Below are 7,955 nucleotides of genomic sequence, written 5' to 3' on the forward strand. Positions count from 1 at the left end.
GCACCCATGTGGGGCTCGAACTCACAACCGCGTGCTCTGCCAGTGACTGAGCCAACGAGGTGCCCCTGTTTTTTATTTTTTAAACTAAGCATGAGGAATGTGTAGAGGAAGGACATTGGGGCGTGGTGACCAGGCAGTCCCCATTCCTCTGGGAACAGAAGGAATCCCTCTTCCCCTTGGAGAACCCATTGGAAAGGACTCAGGCGGTCGGGCCAACCCTCTAGTCTTAGGGATGGACACATGCCCAGGCCCCCGCAGTCGGAGGGCCCCTGCCTCCTCGTCCTCTGTGATTGGCTCAGGAATGAGCACGTGACCGGACTGTGCCTATGATGTGTGATCCCCGGTACTTCCGGGTGGGCGCTGTGGGTCGATGCCCCTTCTGCCAGGGTTGCTAAGCTGGGACAGCGTTGTCCTGGGGAGGCTAATGGCCTGGCCCGCTGCGTCATGGTGGGGCCCAGTGCCGAAAGAAAATGCAGGGCCCCTTGCTCAGAAAGAAGGAAAAAGTGCCATGGAAAGGTCATAGAATGCTGTCACTTGTTTCTGCAGGCTTACACTCTGCTTGTCACGGTGGTTTTTTATTTGCTGCTTAATGTCATTCTAAGTAAAGAAAAATAAAAATCTTTAAATGATTAGCATGGATGTTACCATTCCGCTCTATATTGTGAATACCAGTTTTAAATGCAAATGTCGGAGCCTTTAATTCCTGTGCAGAATCCCCCAAATCATACAATTTTTATTTTGTGGCTTGTCCCTGAGGGTACCCCAAGCCGGCCAGAGAAGACAAACACAGAGGAGGAGGAGGAGTGGGTCCTTCCACCCCCGCACCCAGAGCTGCCCGAGGGAGTGCTTTTGGCCCTGGGCGTACTGCGGACCTCCCAGGCTCCACCCCTGCCGTGGGTGCCCCAAGTGCATGCTCTCTGGCTCCCTTGGGCCTGACACTTGCTGAATTACTCCTCCCACCAAACACCAGACTGTCTTTAGCCTTGGCCTAAGGTTGGGGCCTGGAGAAGTTGACCAGGCCCCTTTCCTACCCACAGGCCTTCGCCTCAGACCTACAAGAGGTGATCTGGGGATTTCAGGCCCTGGATAGGGGAAGGTGACAGGCTCGCCCCTGCCTAGAAAGGGTCTCTGGGTGCCCGCCAGACAGGCAGTGGTGTGGCCAATCCAGGGATGATGGCCGCTGGCTTGCCCTGTGATCCCTGTCCCCAACCCTCCCTGTCCTGTACCCGGGGTGGAAGGTGGCTGCGGTCACAAGGAAGGGGGAGGCCAGGCAGGGCCGCGGTGCTGGGGGGAAGGGGCGGGGAGCTGAGAAGCCATCCCAGGGAGGCAGAGAGGTGGCAAGAGACAGGATCGTACATGGTTGGGAGCTCAGGTCCTTGCCACATACTCCACGGTCCCATCAGCGTTCACGTACAAAACACAGATTCAGAGATGAGTCGTTACGGATTTCAAGACAGCAGCTGCAGAGCGTTGCACCCCGAGCATGGGGTCCTTTGAACGTGAGGCCCTGGGTGACTGCCCTTGGTCACAGGCCTGTGAAGCTGGGCCTGGCTGGTGGCCATCCTGCTCACGCCTCAGAGCAGACCTCGGGAGAGGCCGAGGAGAGACAGGAAGCACCAAGAGACAGCGGGCGGGCCCTGGTGACATCAAGCGAGCCTCTGGGTCCAGCTGGGTCCGCAGCTAAACCCCCGTGCGCTTCCCAGTTCCTAAGCCGTCAATCCCTTGTCTGCTCAAGCTGCCGGAGCGGAGGTTCCGAGGCCTGGCAATCTGGACACCTGGATTCCTGTCTGGACTTGAAAGAGTTCTGGAACTGTCCATCCAGTTGGAATGTCTGCACGTAAGAACTCTTGCTGCCCTCCCCATGTGGACCTCTGCTGTTCTCAGTCAGGTCGTTTATGTGTCTCAGACCTCCGGTTCTTTCCCGGGAAACTTCATTCCTCGGCCTTCCCAGCGTTCCCCAGGCTGGGCGATGTGGGTGTTGAAGGTAAACTTCAAGTTCCACCTTGGGGTGTGTGTGTGTGTGTGTGTGTGTGTGTGTGTATAGTGCCCTGGAGGGCAACTGGGGGCGGTGGAGGACGGGGAGGCAGAATAAATGTGGGAAGGGGGTGCATGGGAATGTTCGAGAAACTTCAGGGAAGAAGGGGTAGGAGTTAGAGATGGAGGGGGAGAGGGGTAGGAAGGACCTGACTAGGCGAAGGCAGGCAAGCAAATTTCACCAACTGTTTTGCCTTTATTTTTTTTCAAGATTTTATTTATTTATCTGACAGAGAGAGAGAAGGAACAAGCAGTGGGATAAGGCAGAGGGAGAAGGAGAAGCAGGCCCCCCACTAAGCAGGAAGCCTGACAAGGGGCTCGATCCCAGAACCCCGGGATCCTGACCTGAGCCGACATCTGTCCATCCATTCATTCAATCTCCAAGCGCACATCCTGAATGAAATTTTTTTTTTTTTTAAGATTTTATTTATTTATTTGACAGACAGAGATCACAAGCAGGCAGAGAGAGGAAGGGAAGCAGGCTCCCTGCTGAGTAGAGAGCCCGATGCAGGGCTCGATCCCAGGATGCTGGGATCATGACCTGAGCTGAAGGCAGAGGTTTCAACCCACTGAGCCACCCAGGTGCCCCGTGAATGAAATTGTTAAACACACCTTGAGTCAATGTTGGCTGTTAGGCATAGCCAGGCCCTAAAGATACCCAGACACGTTCCTGGAGAGGAACCTTTTTGAAAACACGAGTGCCAATTATGAGAAGACCAAAAAAGACAAAAAAAATTCAACAAAGCTCATAGGGCGCTTCCTCGGCCCTCCTTCCGCCAGTCCCAGAGTTAAAAAGATCTTGACTGGATCGCTCCGGAAGAAAGTGCATCTCCTGACTTTTTTGGTCATCAGTTTTGTTCAACAGGAGAGGGTCGGTAGAAAAATGCTCCTGTATTTTGCAGTGAAGATTTATTATTTGGGCAGAGCTGCCTGGTGGGTAACAGTATCACAACTCTCATTTATTAGGCACCTACTGTATGCCAGGTGTGGTGCTGTAGAAGTCTCACTCCTCAGGGAAGTGAAAAGCCTGTTGTCACCTAGAAAGCAGCAGAGTTCACTTGGCACTTAGGTCTGGGTGGCGCTGGAGGCTGAGCTTGGAGCCACGAGGCTGGGCTGTGGACAGGCACCCCCAGTGGGACGGTCCCGGGGAGCCCTCTGTTGCTCTGCTTTATGCGTGCTGGTCCACTTTTGCTCAATTGCTGTTACAACTTCCAGGGAGCGGATGCCACACAGTCCCTCAGGCAGTACTGGGACGACCCTTCCAGCCTTGCTCTTAGCTGAGGGTCCCTTGGATGTGTGTGTCTGTGGGGCTCAATCCATCAGGCAGAGCGACAGAGCTCCAGTTGGCCTGGAGCCCCAGCCCGCCCAGCATGACCAGGGAAACTGGTTGGGGCAGCTGACCCAGACTGTGGTTGTACTGGTTTACCTCCTCCCTCTGCCCGCCCCCCCTCCCCAGACAGCCTCCCCCTACTGACCTGGGGAAAAGAAGGAAGTCTCTAGAAGACCAGTAATCGCTACCATTTCTTGAGTGCTTGCCGTGTGCCAGACACAGCTCGCGGTTCTTCCGTGGGTCATAACAGCATCTTCCTGTCCCTGCCTTCCCTTCTGGTCCCATCTCTTGCTGCTCTGTCCCTTGCCCTCTGGCTCAGCCACACCAGCCATCTTCCCTGTCCTCGAACACGCCAAAGTGGTTTCCCGTGTTTAGTCTTTGCCCTTGCTGCTGCACCTATCTGGAACTCTCTTCCACTGCTGTTTGTCCAGCTGCTGGTGGCGGAGACTTCTAGTGCCCCCACATAAGTCTCACCTCTCCTTCCCAGCCCCCCAGCCCCCTCTCCCCAGAGCACTGCCTCCGCTGGGCTCCTTGCAGTCGGGCAAGGTCAGGGGACTAATTGGGGCCATCAGGCTGTGAGTAGAGGTGAGGGGAGTCACTTCCTGACTGCAGGGCTCTACTCCCAAATCACCCGGTCACCCCATGGAGGGCAGCAGCCTCTGGGAGTTGGCAGTTCAGCTGGACATTGTTTGGTCAAGAACTTGATCTCCATTGTGTTAAATCTCTGAGATTTGGGGATTAATCTGTTATGACAGCAGAGCCTATCCTATCCTGATGAAGAGTGCTGAGCCATCCAGGTCTCAGCTGAAACATTGTCGCCTTGCGTGACCACCAAATCCGACCCCCCCCTTCTCCCTAGTCCTAGTTCCTGTGACATGTAACTTAATGTTGATTTGTTCCTTTGCTTATTGTCTGTTGTCCCTGCTAGAATGTAAGCTCCATGAGGGCGGGCCCTTGTCTGTCTTGTTCACGGCTGCATCTTTGGTGCCCAGCACCGTGCCTGACACCTAGAAGTACTAGATAAATATTTGAATGTCTGGAATGCATGGATTTCTTTCTTTCTTTCTTTCTTTCTTTTTTTTTTTTTTTTTAAGATTTACTTATTTATTTTAGAGAGAGAGAGAATGAGCAGGAGGGGCACAGGGAGAGGGAGAGAGAATTTTTTTTAAAGGTTTTTATTCATTTATTGGACAGAGACACAGCGAAGGAGGCAACACAAGCAAGGGGAGTGGGAGAGGGAAAAGCAGCCATCACTCTGAGTAGGGAGCCCAACGCGGCGTCTGAACCCAGGACCCTGGGCTCATGACCTGAGCCGAAGGCACACGCCTAACGACTGAGCCATGCAGGCACCCGAGGGAGAGAGAATTTTAAGCAGACCCGTGGCCACCCCGGAGATCAGGACCTGAGCTGAAACCAAGAGTCGGATGCTTAACCGACCTCGCCACCTGGGCATCCCGGAGTGTGTGGATTTCTTGAATGAGTGAATGAGACAGGCAGATGGTCGTGCTCGCAGGTACCGGAACCTGATAATTGACTCTTGCATTTTTCTTACTGTGATTGGACATAAAACCTCCTATCATTGGAAGGCTGAAAGCAATGGCTGCTTTTTCCTCTTTGGGGATTCTCTTCTCTTGCTCTGTCCCAACAGGTGTGGGAATGTGGGCCTGCTAGGAATGTGACTCAGCCCAGGTGTCAAGGTCGGCCTCTGGCTGAGCCAGAACCTGCCCCCTCTGTGTCCAGACTCCCAACCCAGTGCTCTTTGGGCTGAGCTTTGCCTCCTGCTCCTTGGTTTTAGCCTAAGCTGCCGAAAACCTCTCTCAAGCCCATTTGCCTCTTCTTCCCCGCCTCGCCAGGTAATCTAGCAACTGGGAGCAAACCAGTTGGTGATGATGGATGGGTAGGATTGGGCGGAGCTGGGCCAGGGGTCAGAGGTGAGAATGAACCAGGCTCCCTCTAGAACATCTCCTCAACAACATCCTTGAGATGAGCTGTCGTTTTGTCTCCGCTTCTTTTAACAAAGACAGAGCGCAGGAGGGTGAATGGTGGTGAATCAAGGCTTTTCGGTGTGTATTCTGTTTCTTGGGGGTGAGCCTGCCCCAGACAGGTTGAACACAGCGGCTCCCCCTCTCTGCTCTGTAGCAGGCTGTACATCGATTACAGCACCTGTCACGTCACATTTTTCTCTGAAAAAATATGGTGTTCGTTTTTTCTTCTAAACGGAAAAGTGATGCATGCTCATTGCAGAAAATTTGGAAAATATGGAAACGTAGGAATGATCAAGCAAAGGTTGTCTGGAAAGTTCCCACCTAGTAGTAATCGCTAGCATTTTAGAGCTCCTGGTCAGCTGTTTTGACCTGCACACGAGGAGAGAGAATGTTACCCATGCCCTAGATGTTCCCAGACGGCACCAGCCGGGGGTGCAAAGGTGGGCATGGCTCTTCCCTCTCCATCCTGACAGGCAGCAAGCATCCTTTCATCGCCCTGCCCCCCCAACCCCAAAGCCTTTGCTGTTGTGTCTGGGAGTGCCTTCTGGGGCCACGTATGAGCTCCAGCCTAGTGCCCTTGTCACTAACCCTGCCACGGAGCCTGCTGGGAGAACCCCACCCCTGTCCTGGGGCCACAGCCTCTCCACCTCTTGCCTGAGTGGCAAACCTAGGAGGTACCAGATGGCCCTGGAGCCCCGTTAGACTGGCTAGGAGCAAGGAGAACATACCTTCCTCAGAGCTATGCTGGCTGCACTTACCATGCCCCAAAGCTGCCATGCCTGTGCCCTGGGTTACCAACCAAGGGTCTCCAACCTGTGCCAGAGGTTTGGCAGAGGACATATGCTTGGGACATGACAGGATCCTTCCCTGAGATTTTCTGAGTTCAAAATAAGAGAAAAGGACAGTCCCCGTTGGGTGGCAAAGCTATGAGATGGGAAGCCAGGAGCTGCCATCCACAGCTGCTCGGAGAAGTGGGTCTGCCATGGGGGAGTGGCCGTCTCCCACCACCTTTTGCCCAAGCTGATTCCAGGAAGGTTACTGTCCTCTACCATAATGATCCTGAAAAATATACCAGGTCTAGGTCAGTCCCTGCCCTGGGCGGGGGATACAGACACACCCATTTCTATTCGTGTGTCCTGTGTGTCCATGGATGCAATGCTCAGGGTCCCAGAGGATGAAGCAATGAAGCAGTTGGGGGGGTTGCCGCCAACCTGCTAGTTGAACTTCGGCTGGGACTTATCACTTTTATACTTTTTAAAAAGATTTTATGTATTTATTTGACAGACAGAGATCACAAGTAGGCAAAGAAGCAGGCAGAGAGAGGGGGGGAAGCAGGCTCCCTGCTGAGCAGAGAGCCCATTGAGGGACTTGATCCCAGGACTCTGAGATCATGACCTGAGCCAAAGGCAGAGGCTTTAACCCACTGAGCCACCTAGGCTCCCCTCACTTTTCCTCTTTAGACCACATCAGGGCCCTTCGCTGGTTCCCCGTGTCATATGTTATAAATTCCTTCCTATGAGACTCTGCACTTCAGTAGGAAGACTAGCCACTTCTTAACTGTGTGACTTTGGGGCAAGTTTTCTCATTTCTAAAACAAGGATGCTAATAGTATCTATCTCAGAGGAAATCAAACGAGTGAATCCATAAAGAGGGATTTGCTCTTCTTTTTATTTGCTGCATCTTTTGCGGGGGTCTGCTCAGCAGTCTGTACAGGCTAGGCACCGAATGGTTGCTCTGTAAACATATGTGGCCAGTGAGTGGGGATGTAGAAAGACAGCTCTGGGTGTGCACGCCCTGTACCAGAGGAACACTATGGACACACACTCCCCCACACACGTGCACACACAATCACTCCATAACAGCACTCAGATCTCAGTGCCCTGCACAGTGACTCTCATGGGAACCCGGGGCATCCCCTGCCCCTGGCTTCTCTGGAGGGCAGCCTACAGCTCCCTGAGGATCCCAGCAGCTCCACGTTGCTGGAAGCCCAGCTTGGAGCCTGGCTCAGCCCTACATCATGTATCAAGGGCAGCAGGACCCGCAGTGTTCTGGGAGTGTGCGTGTGTGTGTGTGTGTGTGTGTATGTGTGTAGGGGGGCAGGGGTGGCGGTAGTGATGATAGTGCTGGTTAACCTGGGGGGATGAGATGCCTGGCTTGCTGGAATTCTTGCTTCCAGAGCTGCTGTTCTCTGGAAGCTTCCCCTCCGCACTCCCTGGGTCCCCCAATCTCTTCTATTCTCCCTACCTCCAGCACCCCTGCCTCGGGGCTCTTGTGGGGTCTGGCTTGGTCTTTCTCCTGGAGAAAGAGGGGCTTATCTGTGGATCTGGGTCTGTGGACTCCTGGATGGACTGAGTGCCTGCCCCCTTTCTTCTTTCTGAGGACTGTCAGGGCCCGCATCATCCGCCATGCCCCCCACTCCCCCACACCCGCCACCCCTGCTTTCTCTTGTGCTATGCACAGGAATATTAGTCTCTCAGGATGTTCTGGGCAGGCATGCTGTGCGCAGTGAGATACCCTAGGGGTTTGAGTGGAATGAAGATGCTGCTTAGAGTGTCTTGTGTTGGGGGCAGTGTGGCTGGGTGTGGCCCCTGGTGTGATATGCAGCA

This window comes from Mustela nivalis, assembly GCF_964662115.1.
Source record: "Mustela nivalis genome assembly, chromosome: 13".
Classification (NCBI taxonomy): domain Eukaryota; kingdom Metazoa; phylum Chordata; class Mammalia; order Carnivora; family Mustelidae; genus Mustela; species Mustela nivalis.